Consider the following 16,182-nt stretch of genomic DNA (forward strand, 5'->3'; position numbering starts at 1 on the left):
ACGACCGGGGTGTACTAGGCCGCTGGTGCTTGCCAGTTCACCAAAACGCTACCAAAAAAACTGTTAGCGATCACAGGGATCAGGCCTGACTCTGCGAACGCTGCAGTTATGCGTTTAGTGTTTTGTAAGTGACAGTGATCGATCGATACTGCACTTGGGTGGGCTGGGCTGGGCCGGGCGGAGGGGCAAAACACAGGTGCTAGCAGGTATCTGGGCTGATCCCGCTAACACTGCGTTTTTGGGAACCCTAAACTGCTGGGGACGCTAGTATAGATCCGATCGGATCAGATATTGATCCGTTCAGATACTACACCACTAAGGGAGGTGTACGGTGCGTGCGTGGGTGTTAGCGGTACTGGCACTAACCTGACGCTGCCTGGGGCTGGTGCTTGCCAGTTCACCAAAACGCTACCAAAAAAACTGTTAGCGATCGCAGGGATCAGGCCTGACACTGCGAACGCTGCAGTTATGCGTTTAGTGTTTTGTAAGTGACAGTGATCGATCAATACTGCACTCGGGTGGGCTGGGCTGGACGGAGGGGCAAAACGCAGGTGCTAGCAGGTATCTGGGCTGATCCCGCTAACACTGCGTTTTTGGGAACCCTAAACTGCTGGGGACGCTAGTATAGATCTGACCGGATCAGATATTGATCCGTTCAGATACTATACCACTAAGGGAGGCGTATGCTGCGTGCGTGGGTGTTAGCTGGCGCTAATCTGACGCTGCCTGGGGCGACGCATCTCACCGCCGGGCAATCAGGGGGCTAAACCTTTATTCGGTAATAAACGGCGGGTTCCCTGACACTATAAAAAATAAACAAACTAACCAGCGTCACCCGTAACAGTTATACGGTGATCAGTGGTGAAAGGGTTAACTAGGGGGCAATCAAGGGGTTAAAACATTTATTAGATAGTATATGGGGGTCCCTGTCGCTATAAAATGCTGACGGCGAACCTAAATATTTACCTCCCTAACTAGCGTCACCAGTGACACTAATACAGCGATCAGAAAAATGATCGCTTAGCGACACTGGCGATGGGGGGGGGTGATCAAGGGGTTAAAACTTTATTGCGGGGGGTTAGGGGGGTATCCTAGACCTAAAGGGGGCTAACACTAACTGCCCTACCACACTAACTGTCACAAACTGACACCAATGCAGTAATCAGAAAAAAAAAAAAACTGCGATTGGGGGGTGATCGGGGGGGGGGGGGGGCGATCGGGGTTGTAATGTATGCCTGCCATGTTCTACTGTATGTGTTGTGTTGGTGCACTCACATTACAGTCTTCTCTCCTCGGCGCCGGAACGGAAAATGCCGAACCAAGGAGAGATGACATCATTTCCTCTGCCTCCGGTCGGCAACTGGTTAAGTGAAAATTTCAAATAACATTCTTTCAGCGAATGTATAAAGATTTTTCATATGAATATTCTTGTCTGAAAATTGATCCATGTGGCCAGCATAAGGCTCGGTACACACCTATGCAGTTTGCTTGTGATCTGTTTCTGCAGTGCTTTTTGATTTTTGCACACGTGATTTTGCTGCAATTTGCGTTTTTGCATTTTTTTGGCCAATTTGTTGTTGGGCAGATTAAAAAACACAAATTGCTGCAAAAACGCATTACATGCTTTTCTGCAGCTTCTCCATTGAAGTATATTGAACAAAAAAAGCACAGTTTTGCATTAAAAAAAAGTCCCTGACCCTTTCCAAACACGCAGTGGCTGAAAAAAGCATAGATGTGAACGTATCCCATAGGAAACCATGTAAATGAACTGTAGTGCGTTTCTGCAAAAAGCACCAAAAAACACACATAGATGTGAACCAGGTCTAAGACGTTTACAAAAATAATGGGGTTAATAAAAATTAGCCCTTTATAGTACAAAAAAAGCAGATAATCACTATTGTAAGGGGTTCATTTTTTTACTGTAGAACTGTGAAAGTAATATTTACAGTAGCGATTATTTGCTCTTTTTGTATTATAAAGGGCTCATTTTAGGGTTTTTTAACCCCATTATGTTACTGGCCGATTAATCGATTATGAAAATAGTAATCGATTATTCTCATAATCGATTAGATGCCGATTAATCGATTAGTTGTTTCAGCCCTAATATTGACACAGCCCCAGATGATCTAATATGGTCCAGAAATATTTAGACAGAATAATGGAGAATAGAGCACCTTGACCAGATGGCATACACCCATGTATTCTAAAAGAATAGAGCTCTGTCATTTCAAAGCCATTGTTTCTAATTTTTGGCACTCTTTAATGACTAGAATAGTACCACTGGATTGACGTAAGGACAATGTGGTGCCTATATTTAAAAAGGGATAAAAATCTTTACCAAGTAACTACAGACCTCTTATGCCGCGTACACACGAGCAGAGTTTCCGGGAGATGGGAGCTTGTCACCGTCGGAACTCCGTCATAAAAACCTTCAGAGTTTATTCCGACGGCAAAACCGGTCGTGTGTACAGGGCATTAGTTTAACTTTCATAGTCGGGAAGATACTGGAGAGTTTAATAAAAGACCACATAGATGAATTCTTGCTGGAAAAAAAATACTGTAATTTAAGCAACAGACAGCATGGATTCATGAAAGACAGAAGTTGTCAGACAAATTTGATTTCATTTTATGAGGGGGTAAGTAAAACCTTGGACAGAGGGGTGTCTGTGGACGTGGTATAATTGGATTTTGCAAAAGCGTTTGACAGTTCCTCACACACGGCTCATGTGTAAGGTAAAGTCTACGAGTTGGGAAAAATCAGTTTGTAAATGAATGGAAAACTAGCTAAAAGACCACATTTAGAGAGTAGTGTTAATCATTCTTACTCTGAATGCTCTAAGGTTATCAGTGGTTTTCCCCCCAAGGTTTAGTGTTGGGACCCTTACTTTTTAATATATTCATCAATTATATTGGGTCTGGGATTAAAAGTACCATTTCAGTCTTTGCAAATGACACTAAGTTATGCAGTGGAATAACGTCCTTACAGGATGTCTCCAAGTTACAAGCCAACCTCAATGCACTGCTTAATTGGGCAACTATGAGGCAGATGAGGTTTAACCACTTGACGCGCTATAGTCGAATGACGGCCACAGCACGGAGCGCGCTGTGATCACGAGTCACTGAGACTCGGGTGATCACCGATCCGAGTAAGGGACCGGTTCCGGCCCCTTACCATGTGATCAGCTGTCAGCCAATGACAGCTGATCACATGATGTAAACAAAAGCTCAGTAATCGTTTTTTTTTTCTCCTCACGCTGACAGCGTGAGGAGAAAAAAAAGCCGATCACCGGCTCATCTGCAAGGGACATCGGTCCCGAAGAGGAAGAGGCAATCATGCCTCATCTGTGCCATCTGCCATTGCCACCTGACAGTGCCCACAGTGCCCACCAGTGCCACCTATCAATGCCCACAAGTGCCACCTATCAATGCCCACCAGTGGTGCCAATCAGTGCCACCTAGCAGTTCTGCCTATCAGTGTAACCGATCAGTGCCCATTATTGCCACCCATCAGTGCCCATCACTGTCACCTATTAGTGCCCATCACTGCCACCTATCAGTGCCCATCAGTGCCGCCTCATCAGCGTACATCAATGAAGGAGAAAAATTACCTGTTTTAAAATTTTTATAACAAAACTAAAAAAAAAAAATTAAATTCGGTCTTTTTACATTTTTTTTAACAAAAAATAAAAACCACAGAGGTGATCAAATACCATCAAAAGAAAGCTCTATTTGTGGGAAAAAAATGATAAAAAATTAATTTGGGTACAGTGTTGTATGACCGCGCAATTGTCATTCATAGTGCGTCAGTGCTGAAAGCTGAAAATTGGTCTGGACAGAAGGGGGGGTTTAAGTGCCCAGTAAGCAAGTGGTTAATGTTGAAAAATGTAAAGTTATGTCCTTGGGGATCAAGAATATGAATGCATCATAGATACTAGGGGGGGTACAACTGGGGGAATCAATGGTGGAGAAGGATCTGGGTGTTTTGGTAGATCATAAGCTCAATAATAGCATGCAATGCCAAGCTGCGGTTTCCAAAGCGAGCAAAGTCCTTTCTTGTATTAAGAGAGGTATGGACTCCAGAGAGAGAGATATAATTTTGCCCCTGTACAAATCATTAGTAAGATCTCATCTGGAATATGCAGTTCAGTTTTGGGCACCAGTTTGCAAAAAGGATATCAGGGAACTGGAGAAAGTGCAGAGAAGGGCAACCAAACTGATAAAAGGCATGGAGGAGCTCAGCTATGAGGAAAGATTAGAGGAACTGAATTTATTCTCTCTTGAGAAGAGGAGATTAAGGTGGGATATGATCAACATGTATAAATACATGAGTGGTCCATATAGTGAACTTGGTGTTGAGTTATTCACTTTAAGTTTATCACAGAGAACAAGGGGATGCTCTTTATGTCTAGAGGAAAAGAGAGTTTCCAAATACAGAAAGGCTTCTTCACAGTAAGAGCTGTGAAAATGTGGAATAGACTCCCTCAAGAGCTGGTTCTGGTCAGCTCAGTAGATTGCTTTAAAAAAGCCTGGATTCTTTCCTAAATTCACATTATATAATCGGGTACTAACATTTATAGGTGAAGTTGATCCAGAGAATATCTGACTGCCTCTCTGGGGATCAGGAAGGATTTTTTTTCCCCTGCTGGAGCAAATTGGTTGATGCTTTGTAGGGGTTTTTGCCTTCCTCTGGATCAACTGTGGGTTTCGGATTGTGTATATAGGATTGTATGTTTTTTCCCCCCTTTATAGGTTTAACTAGATGGACTTGTGTCTTTTTTCAACCGGACTAACTATGTAACTGGACGGTGTATTTATGATGTGGCCAGACCAGAGTTTTGTAAAGTGGTAGAATTATAGTTTTATCCCTTGAGTAAATACCCTTTTTAATGCATGCTGATATTCTGCATGCTTTGTTTGCTGCAGCTTGGCACTGTATGCAACTGCTGAGCCTGTGATCTACTAGAACCCCCAGATCTGTTTCCATCCTGGTGTAGCACCCTCTAGTGTGCTAGATGTAGATAGGTTGGTTGTTAGTGTAAGTAAAAAATAGTTTTAGCTCAGGGCTAAGCCTGAGCTGTGTAATCTGTGTCAGGGCTACTTTAGGTTAGAGCTGGATGACTCATCAGGCAGCTCTCTCTGGCACTTCTCCCTGGTCTGGAAGTTTGCAGAAACTTACAGAGCTGGAGGGTGGGAGTAAGGAGGGGCTGCCTGGAATATTTATGGGGGCCTCAACCAATCTACAGCAAAAAGGGCCTGGAAGGGGGCAGGTTCATAAGCCATAACATAAGCCATGCCAGCAGGGGAGCTGGGTGGCAGATGGAGATGGAGTGCTGAGGAGGCTGTGTCCCTTAAGGGCGCCCCCTAGTCTGGAGGGGGTTGAGCTCAGGGCTGAGGCTTGGGTGCTGGAAGGATCCTACCAAAACACACAGAGGAAGCCCTTCCTGGTGGCACAGGAGCAAGGAGAGAGGAAAGCAGGAGCAGGTGAGCACGTCTGGGAGATCTCCTGAGAGTACACTCAGAGGATGCCCTTCTTGGTGTCACAGGAGCAAGGAGAGAGGAAAGCAGGAGCAGGTTAGCACATCTGGGAGATCTCCGGAGAGTCAGCCGGGAGGCTGGTGAGTGTCAGTCTGGAAGACTGTGGGAGGAAGTTAGCCTGGGGGGCTAGTGAAAGGGGCAGCTGCAGCCTGGAGGGTTGGCAGTGCCTGAAGAGGTGGTGCTGGGATCAGTAACCACAGGAGTATTGTAAGCATCCCATAACTTCCCATCCGTATGCAAGTTATTAGCTTAAAAAACAATACTAAAAAAAAAACAGAGCCACAGACTGTTCTCTGACTCAAGTGTGCCTGTGAAGATTTGGTGTGCACATACACAAGCCTTCCCTTATCTAGATGACAGCTGACTTCCTCATAGAATGTTGGAAGACTGGTCTGGCGAGAATAATCTTTTATAAATCCATGCTGATTACAACTAATGATACTGTTTTCATGTGCAAAATCTTGAATATGGTCCCTTATCATCCCCTCCAATACTTTGCACACTATTGATGTTAGACTGACTGGCCTGTAATTCCCAGGTATGTGTCTTTGCCCTTTTTTGAATATTGGTACTATGTTGGCTTTATGACAATCAGATGGTACTATTTCAGTTCTTAAGCTGTCCAAAAAAAATAGAAATAATGGTCTGGCTATTACCTGGCTAAGTTCTTTGACCACTTCAATACCAGGCACTTTCCCCCCTTTCCGCCCAGGACAATTTTCAGCTTTCAGTGCTGTCACACTTTGAATGACAATTGCGCAGTCATGCAACACTGCACCCAAACTAAATTTTTATCATTTTCTTCCCACAAATAGAGATTTCTTTTGGTGCTATTTGATCACCTCTGGGGTTTTTATTTTTTGCTTAAAAGACTGAAATTTTTGAAAATTTAGTTTCTGTTATAAAATGTTGTTTTCTCCTTCACTGACGGGCACTGATGAGGCAGCACTGATGGGCACTGATGGGACGGTACTTATGGGCACTGATGAGTTGGCACTGATGAGGAGACACTAATATGTAGAACTGATGGGCACTGATAGGCAGCACTGATATGTAGCACTGATGGGCACCAATAGATGGCACTGATGGGCACTGACAGGCGGCACTGATTGGCACTGACAGGCGGCATTGACGGGCACTGACAAGCGGCACTGATGGGCACTGACCGGCGGCACTGATGGGCACTGACCGGCAGCACTGATGGCCACTGATAGGCGGCACTGATTGGCACTGATAGGCAGCACTGATTGGCACTAACAGGTGACATTGATGGACCTTAATAGATGGCACTGATGGGCAGCACTGATTGAACAGGTACTGACAGGTGTTAATGCTGGGCACTGATTGGCACTGTGATGGACACTGATTGGCACTATGGTGGGCACTGATTTGCACTGTGGTGGGTACTGATTGGCACTTTCTTGGGCACTGACAGGAGTTAATGACGGGGCACTGGCTGGCAGCTGCTGGGCACTGAGTGGCAGCTGATGGATACATTTGATGGGGCTGTGCTGATAATCAATGTGCTGATTATCAGCACAGATCCCCCCCCCTCTGACAAGGAGAGCCACCGATCGGCTCTCCCTGTCAGTGCGAACCAAGGAATGCCATTTACCAGACCTTCCTGGTTCACGCAATGTACAGCTGTGATTGGTCACAGCTGATCACGTGGTAAGGAGCCTCCGTCAGAGGGTCCTTATCACAATCGGAGATGCAGTGTGTCAGACTGACATGCCGCACTTGCGATCACCTGATAACTCCTGACAAGTTCTCCTTCATAGTGATTGGGTGTGCACCTTTCCTCCAATCAGCTGTCTTGGCTGTATGCCCAGATTTCACTGCAGTGTTGAACAGGAAGAGAACATCTAACACAATATGAACTTTCTTAACAGTATGTAAAGCTGAAGACAACAGATATACATGTAAAACTTATGTAGGAAGATTTCTTTCATCCCTATGTATCATCTGAGACTGTTCACTGGGTATATGTTAGGGTTTACATCCACTTTAAGGTGGCAAAATTTGGACTAATAGTACAGCCTACCCTTGCTTAGCTAACCTGTGATCTTTTCAATAGTTGGTTGTCCAATCTCTCCATGCATCAAGGCATGGTGCAGCAGAAGGATGGAGGATGAGTCATCAAAGAGGTTGTAAACTCTTTAAAAAAAAAAAGCTAAAAAAAGAAAACCCTGTAAGATAAAGGCATAATGAGCTAGCATGCATCGCATACTAGCTCATTATAAAATACTTACCTTAGAACAAAGCCTTCCAGTGTCACCCACACACCGCTGAGACGGCTGACATTTTTCCCGGAGTTTCTTCCGACTTTGTGGGTCCGGCGCTGTGAGTGGCCAGAGCTGCGAAGGCGCTGCCGTTCATGTCACAGGGCTCAGAAGTAACAGCACCTGTAGCCGCTCCTTCAGAGCGCATGCGCCATTGATGTCACTGGCTGCATATAATGTAAATATCTCCTAGGAGATATTACTACACTACCTATAGGTAAATGTCTGCAGAGGAAGTTTACTTCCTCTCTAATTATTCACATGCATATGTAAATTTCAGCTTAGGATATTTAGCTCTGTAATGGGCTATAAAGAGCTGATAAGATATGTAGGTTATGTGGAAGAGAGCCCAAAGCTCTACCTAATGAATAAAAATGAGAATAGAAATGATTAATTAATAATATTACAAAATTACCTGATTAAAAAAAGGAAAACATTTTTAAATGCCTGATTTTATGTTAGGTAAATAATTCACCATCTCAGACCGTCCTCGGGCATCAAGGTAATATTTATTGCATATGCAAGAGAAAAGGAGAGCCCGGAACAGCAGCATGCAATGCCTAGGTGCAGGGCGTGCATGACTTTGGGAGCAGTAGGGTTAACCAAGCTGGTAGGAGGGGTTGGAGTTAGCTGAGGGGGAGGTATTAAGGGAAGCCTTAAATGGGTAATCCCGCCCTGGCGGAGTAACAGAAGAGTGGAGGAAAGTTCAGAGCAGCATGGCAGAGATGGAGGAAATGATGGAGCAGCTGAAGGCAGAAGCGGCTGTGAGAGGGGCGGCCTGGCTACAGGACACGATCGCGGAGGCCATCCAGAGAGCGGGGCCAGCTCCGAGCGGGGGTGAGATCAGCACCAGCAGGGCGCGGCGTTCACGGCCACCCGAGCGGTTCTCCCCTGAACAGCGGAGGACGGATCAGCGGCAGCCTAGGGGTCCGGCCGGACTCCCGGTGGGCCCACCGGCTAAGCGAATGGCGGGAGGAACAAGCGGAGGAGCGAGGGGGTCCTCAGCACAGCGGCCTGGAAGTGGAGAGGCCCGGGGAGCAGCGGTGCGGCCTAGGACCAGAGCGGAGGCGAGCGCAAGCCCCGCCCCCAGAAAAAGTATGGAGGAAGCACGGAGAGGAGCACATGGAGGGAGGCCTGGGCCTGCAGTTTTCGCGGCAGGGCATCACAGGAGGAGTGATCGGGGTCGGCCTGTTAGGGCAGCTAACCCGAACATCAGCAGGGCTGAGGCACAGTACGCCGGCCCGGAAAAAGCGAAGCAGAAGTCGGATGGCCGGAGAGATGCGCTGAGGCGGGGACAGCAAGGCCAAGCTCCAGCGGCAGCCACGGTGTCCAGGCCGGGTGGGCCCTCATCATCAGAAGAGGAGGTGGAGGAGCGCCATACAGCCCAAGAGTGGTCCGAGTCAGAGGAGGAGCCAAACCCGCCGTCCAGGAACACATCAGCGGTGGACACCAGAGGGTCGGCTGATGAGGTTACGCCCGTGCAGCCGGGTGAGTCACATTTCACACCATTTAATCGTGTTATACCTAGTACGGGGCCCAGTGGGGTAGGTACGAGCGGGGTTCATAGTGTAGAGGGATCGGAGGGAGGCAGGGAGTCCTCTGGTCTACTGGGTTTCCTGGCAGGTATAAAGGAGCTGGTGAAAAGATTTGAGACTCCCGCAGGACCGGTGGCATCCGGGATACCGCCGGTCGGGGGTGCTGGGGCATCAGGAATAGCGGCAGTGGGCACGGGAGCGGTGGCAGCACCCGTGGCGGTTGTACCGGTGAATGAGAGCACGCAAGGGACGGCAAAAACGGCGGCGGTGGTTGAGGCTGCGGGTAGGCAAGACATAACCAGGTTGGCTGACGCCGCAAAATGGGAAGTATATGTGTGCTATGAGGGACCGTTAGGGTCGCATTTGAAACAGGAGGTGCGTGAGAAGTTGTGGAAAGGTGAGTACGTGGAAATTTTTTCGCTGCTACCGTTGGAGAAATTCAACCTGGATAGGGTGAAGCCAGATGACTCCAAAAAGGAGGATGAAGAGAAGAGGAGGTACCGCTTGATACCGAGAACGTTTGCCAACTGGTTGCAGGCGTTTGCGATTATGGCAAGCGTCATCGGGGAAAAGCAACCTGAGCATTGCTCGGCTCTTTTCTGTTACCAGGATGCGATTGGAGAAGCGTATAGGGTCTATGGGGGTACAGCATGGCTAAGGTACGATGAGCAGTTTCGGCAGCGGAGGGCAGTGCGGCCGGCATTACGGTGGGACCATAAGGACATCAGCTTATGGATGAGATTGATGACTACGGCGAGGGCCTCCAATCAGTTTTTTCAAGGGGGGACCGGCGCCCTTCGGCACAGGGACAGTCGGTCGGAAACAAGAAGGGGTTGTGCTGGCAATACAACACAGGGAGCTGCAAGTTTGGCGCCAATTGTAAGTATAAACACGAGTGTTCAGGATGCGGGGGGTCTCACCCAGGATCTAGATGTTTTAAGCAGGGCAAGGGCCGTCCAGGAGAGGCTGCAAGCAAAAGGGAGGACCCCGGTGAGAGTGGAAAAGATGCGACCATTTCTAAGTAGGTATCCTGACAAGAAAGCTGCGCAATTGTTGGAGGAAGGTTTTTTCGGTGGGTTTCAGGATCCCATGCTCATTAACGGTTATCCCCCCAGTGTCACGCAATTTAAAGTCTGCAATGCAACATCCGGAAGTAGTTAGGGAAAAACTGGGGAAGGAGGTTGCATTGGGGCGCATGGGCGGTCCATTCCCGGAGGCGCCATTTAAAGATTTGGTGGTTTCGCCGCTGGGGGTGGTTCCCAAAAAGGAACCGGGCAAATTCAGGCTTATTCACCACCTCTCCTTCCCTAGAGGGGGGTCCGTTAATGATGCCATAGATCAAGGGGAGTGTTCGGTGACTTACACTTCATTCGATGCGGCAGTGGGATGGGTACGGCGATATGGGAAAGGGGCCTTGATGGCTAAAGCGGATGTGGAATCCGCTTTTAGGCTGTTGCCGGTACACCCCGAGAGTTTTCGGTTATTGGGGTGTCATTGGGACAATGAATTCTATGTGGACCAATGCCTACCCATGGGTTGCTCGATATCGTGTGCGATATTTGAGCAATTCAGCTCATTTGTGGAATGGGTGGTACGAGAGGTGTCGGGGGTGAATTCTATAATTCATTACCTCGATGATTTTCTCTGTATGGGTCCGGCTTCTTCGCGCATCTGCGCTGTGCTCCTGGCCACACTGGAACACATTGCAGAAAAATTTGGCATTCCATTGGCTGCTGATAAAACGGAGGGACCTTGCACGGTCATCACGTTTTTGGGCATTGTCCTGGATTCGGAGGCGATGGAATGCAGGCTGCCGGACGATAAATTAGAAGACCTTAAAAGGGAAATAGCAGGGCTTTTGGGATTGCGTAAAGTACAGCTGCGGACGCTGCAATCGGTCCTGGGCAAGCTTAATTTTGCATGCCGCATATTACCCATGGGGAGGGTGTTCAGTCGCCGGCTGGCGGCTAGCACGAGTGGAATCAAATCGCCAAAACATTTTGTGCGTCTAACCGAAGCGCACAGGGCAGATTTGAGGGTGTGGCATTCCTTTTTAGAGTCTTTTAATGGTAGGGCGTTTTGGATGTCGGGTCCAGTCAGCAATTTTGACTTGGAACTGTTCACGGACGCAGCGGGTTCCACGGGTTTTGGGGCATTTTTTCAGGGCCAGTGGAGCGCTGGGCCTTGGCCTCAGTCCTGGGTTGAGGCAGGATTCACAAAGAATTTGGTGCTACTGGAATTGTTTCCAGTAGTACTGGCAGTGGAACTATGGGGTGCATCATTCAGGGATCTGAAGGTGCGATTCCATGGCGACAATATGGGGGTAGTGCAGGTGATTAACAGGAGTACGGCGTCCTCGCCGCCAGTGATTAAGCTGCTGCGGCATTTGGTCTTGCGCTGTCTGCAACTAAATGTGTTTGTGCATGCTGTACATTTACCGGGGGTGGAAAATGTCATCGCTGATGCGTTGTCTCGCTTCCAGTGGGACAGGTTCCGGGAGTTGGCGCCGGATGCGGAACAACAAGGGGTACCCTGTCCCGAATGGCTGTGGGAGATAGCATTTGCACCATAGCAGGATGGATAAAGAAGTCGGTGAGTAGGGCGACATGGGCAGCATACACGAAGGTATGGAAGGAATGGAGTGAGTTTGCAGATAGTGTGGGGGAGGATCCAGCTGGTCAGGACATGCGTTTGCTGGTACTGTACTATATATCGAGAAAAATGGAGGAAGGTGTGTCCGCATTAATGGTTAACAAGAGGGTAGCTGGTTTAGCGTTTCTTTTTAAGCTACAAGGTAGGCCAGATTGGACAAAGGATTTTTGGATAAGGCAGGCACTGAAGGGTTATAGGAAGTCGATTTCTCGACGAGATGCCAGGAGGCCAGTGACGTTTGAAATCCTGCAGGGGATAGTAAATCAGTTGTTTCAGGTGTGTACGTCCAGTTATGAAGTTGTGTTGTTTACGGCAGCCTTTTTATTGGCATTTTTTGGGGCATTTCGGATAGGGGAACTGGTCAGCCCTTCTAAAACCACACCAGGGGGGTGGATGTATCAGGAGATGTCATGGGGTGATGAGGGTTTGAAGTTGTGGCTACGGTGCTCAAAGACTGATCAACTAGGTAGGGGGAGAAGGGTTGAGGTGTATCCAATTGCGGGATCACTATTATGCCCGGTAACAGGGGTCAGGGAAATTTTGAAGGTCCGTCCTGCGATAATGGGCCCCTTGTTGCTCCATAAGGGGGGTGAGTTCTTGTCTAGATTTCAGTTTGTAACGGTTTTTAATAAATGTATTAAGGGGTTGGGGCTGGCAGAGAAGGGTTTTTTCGTCTCACTCCTTTAGGATTGGGGCCGTTACGGAGGCAGCCAGAAATGGTATGGACGTGGAAGCAGTGAAGCGAATTGGGAGGTGGGAATCTAATAGGTTCCGATCATACGTGCGCCCACATATGGTGGTAAACTTGTAGTAGGTTATAGGGGCTTGCGGTTTTGGTAAATGGGGGTAACAAGCAAATGTGGAACAAAACCGGGGCTCACGGTATGGTGTTTTTTCTTTTGTGTTCTTCTATTTTCAGGTGCAGTGCCGGGGATGGTATGGATAATGGGCCATTCCTATGTGGCTTGGGGGGCTCGGAGAGGGGACGCCCGCAAGGAGGGTAGGCAATTGGGTTTTAGCAAAAGGGAGGCCTGTGTTAAGGGGTTGGGGATCCCAGGCATGTTGTGGGGTAGATTGGTGCCGGAAGTGCATCGCTATGCACAAAGGGACAGTCCCCCGGACGTATTAGTCATCCATGTAGGAGGCAACGATTTGGGCTTAAGAGCCTTGGGGGCATGAGGCCTACAAGACGGCATACAGAGAGCACTCCGGGTGTGGAGGGGCACCCATGATTAAGGTGTTATTCCTGGGTGCTGTGGCGGGCGTTGGTCTGTGCAAAAGAAGGAAAATTACTAAAGTAAGAGTTGGTTTGGCAGAAAAAGTTGATATGGGTCCTTATGGTGGTTCCCGGTTAACGGAGGTTAGCCGGGAAGTGATAATGGGGCACTGCGGTCATTGGTTAGTCTCTGTGCCAGCTTGTCGGCTTGAGGCCTATGGTATATATTTGATGGGGCCGCAGTGCAAGTGTGTTATGGACATGTTTTGATTATTAAGAGATTGCGCAGACCAACGCTTGAGATATTCAATTGCAGTTAATGTAAATATGTTTATATTTCTAATTAAAAGATTTATTTGTTTAAATAAAGTAGGCTGCTAAGGCCTTTTATTACTCCAATCTTGGTGTGGTCTTAGTTATTGGGGTAATGGGGTAAAAGATGGGGGTAAGAGGGTATGTTAAGCATATCTGTTATCCAACAGTCAAGGAGAGCCCGGAACAGCAGCATGCAATGCCTAGGTGCAGGGCGTGCATGACTTTGGGAGCAGTAGGGTTAACCAAGCTGGTAGGAGGGGTTGGAGTTAGCTGAGGGGGAGGTATTAAGGGAAGCCTTAAATGGGTAATCCCGCCCTGGGGGAGTAACAGAAGAGTGGAGGAAAGTTCCCGCCCACCCTCCCCTTTTTATCGGTGAAGGGAATTTGCGTTTGGAGGATGGTGTTTTATTCTCTTACAGGTTGAAGACGAGGAGAGATCCTGGTAGAGCGGGCGTTGGTCTGTGCAAAAGAAGGAAAATTACTAAAGTAAGAGTTGGTTTGGCAGAAAAAGTTGATATGGGTCCTTATGGTGGTTCCCGGTTAACGGAGGTTAGCCGGGAAGTGATAATGGGGCACTGCGGTCATTGGTTAGTCTCTGTGCCAGCTTGTCGGCTTGAGGCCTATGGTATATATTTGATGGGGCCGCAGTGCAAGTGTGTTATGGACATGTTTTGATTATTAAGAGATTGCGCAGACCAACGCTTGAGATATTCAATTGCAGTTAATGTAAATATGTTTATATTTCTAATTAAAAGATTTATTTGTTTAAATAAAGTAGGCTGCTAAGGCCTTTTATTACTCCAATCTTGGTGTGGTCTTAGTTATTGGGGTAATGGGGTAAAAGATGGGGGTAAGAGGGTATGTTAAGCATATCTGTTATCCAACAGTCATGAATAGCATTACATCTTCATGCTGTCATCGTCATTTCTAAGGAAAATACTGTGGTACATGTCTTTTTTATAAGCCCTGGACACCCCCCTTTCTTGTCTTAAAACATGCCCAGTCTCATGTATTTTCAACTTTATTCTGGACGTAACAGGAAAGGTGGAAGTGTCTGTTACAGACTGTTATCTTCATCTAACAATGGTTACAGGATACTGACTTGAAAACTCCCCAAGTCAACACAAAAATACAGGATATATGCAAAACTGCAGATCTAGACATATTATATTGCTGAGTCTACATATTGCTGACTCCATATTATCTATAGTTTATTTCTAGGCCATGATAAACAAAATGGCGTCTTTCATAACTGACATTTAAAGTATAATTTCTCTAACATCTCCCCCCTTTTATACTAATAATGTCAATACTTCAAATATCCAGGTTATTTTATTTTACCAGGTATTATCATTTAGACAGATAAGTCTTTAGCGAGAGTTGTAAATTCATCATCAGGTTCCGAGTTTAGTTCCGTGTTGCTCTGATAACCATGTTTTATCAATAGCTTTCCGTACCTCACCATTTTCTTGGGGACCTGTATAGTATATGTGTGTTTTTTGAGGTCCTGTAGCAGCTTCCCTTGCGGTCTTTGTCTGTTAGTGCATTTCCTAGAGTAATTGGATCTGTTCCCTTTCTGTGTGCTGTACATTTACAAATAGCCACTTGTGTTGGTTTCTGTACATTTTCTAGAAGGGCCAGGATAAGATCTCTATGTGAGATTGGTTTACCTGTGGACGTAATCATACCTCTATTTTTCCATTGCTGGGCAAATATGTGTATAGTAGAAAAAGCGTATTGGCTGTCTGTATAAATATTTATTTTCTTCCCTTCCCCTAGACTACAGGCCCAGGATAGGGCAATAATTTCAGCTTGTTGTGTAGAGTAGGAACTGGGAAGGGGTCTGGCTTCAATGACCTGGTCATGTGTTACTATAGCGTATGCCGTTTGATGTACCCCTTTATCGTCCTTTTTACAAGACCCATCAACACAAAAGGTAATGTCAGCATCTAGAAAGGGAACATCCGTGAGAACCCACAATGAGGTGCTTTACCTTCGTAAATGCATCCTCTGCTTGCACATTCCACTGAATGGAATCTTTTGCAGCCATTAATGAACCATAGATGAGATCAGAAAGAGGCTCCACCTCCGTAGCATAATTTGCTATCCATGCTCTACAGACATTTGCCATGCCAAGAAATGACATCATTTCTTTTTTGGTATGTGATTTGGGGACTTGTAGGATGGCCTCTTTTCGGATCTCATGCAAAAAGTCTACCTTCTTGAGATAAAATGTAACCCAGGCATTTCTCCTTTTCTTTCCACAGTTGTAATTTGTCTTTGCTGACCTTTTGACCTAGGTCTGCGAGGAAATGCATCAGAACCATGGTAATTTTACATACATTACTACCAGAATGTCATCCACATACAAGAGAATTTAACTCACACTGGGAGGTACAAACCGAGACAAATTATTGGACATTCTTTGTGAGAAAGTAGTTGGACTTTCACAATATCCCTGGGATAACCTAGTGTATGTGTACCTCTCTTTTTTTTTTTTTTTTTTTCCGTGTACATAAATGCAACCCAGACCTGACTGTCTTTGTGTAAGGGAATGGAAAAGAAGGATTACTGTTATCGATGACAGAAAATACCTTGTTCTCTGGGTAGAGCTCGTTCAGGAGGACATGCATGTCTGGGACCACCGG

Source organism: Aquarana catesbeiana, linkage group LG07, assembly GCF_042186555.1.
Source record: "Aquarana catesbeiana isolate 2022-GZ linkage group LG07, ASM4218655v1, whole genome shotgun sequence".
NCBI classification, from domain to species: Eukaryota; Metazoa; Chordata; class Amphibia; order Anura; family Ranidae; genus Aquarana; species Aquarana catesbeiana.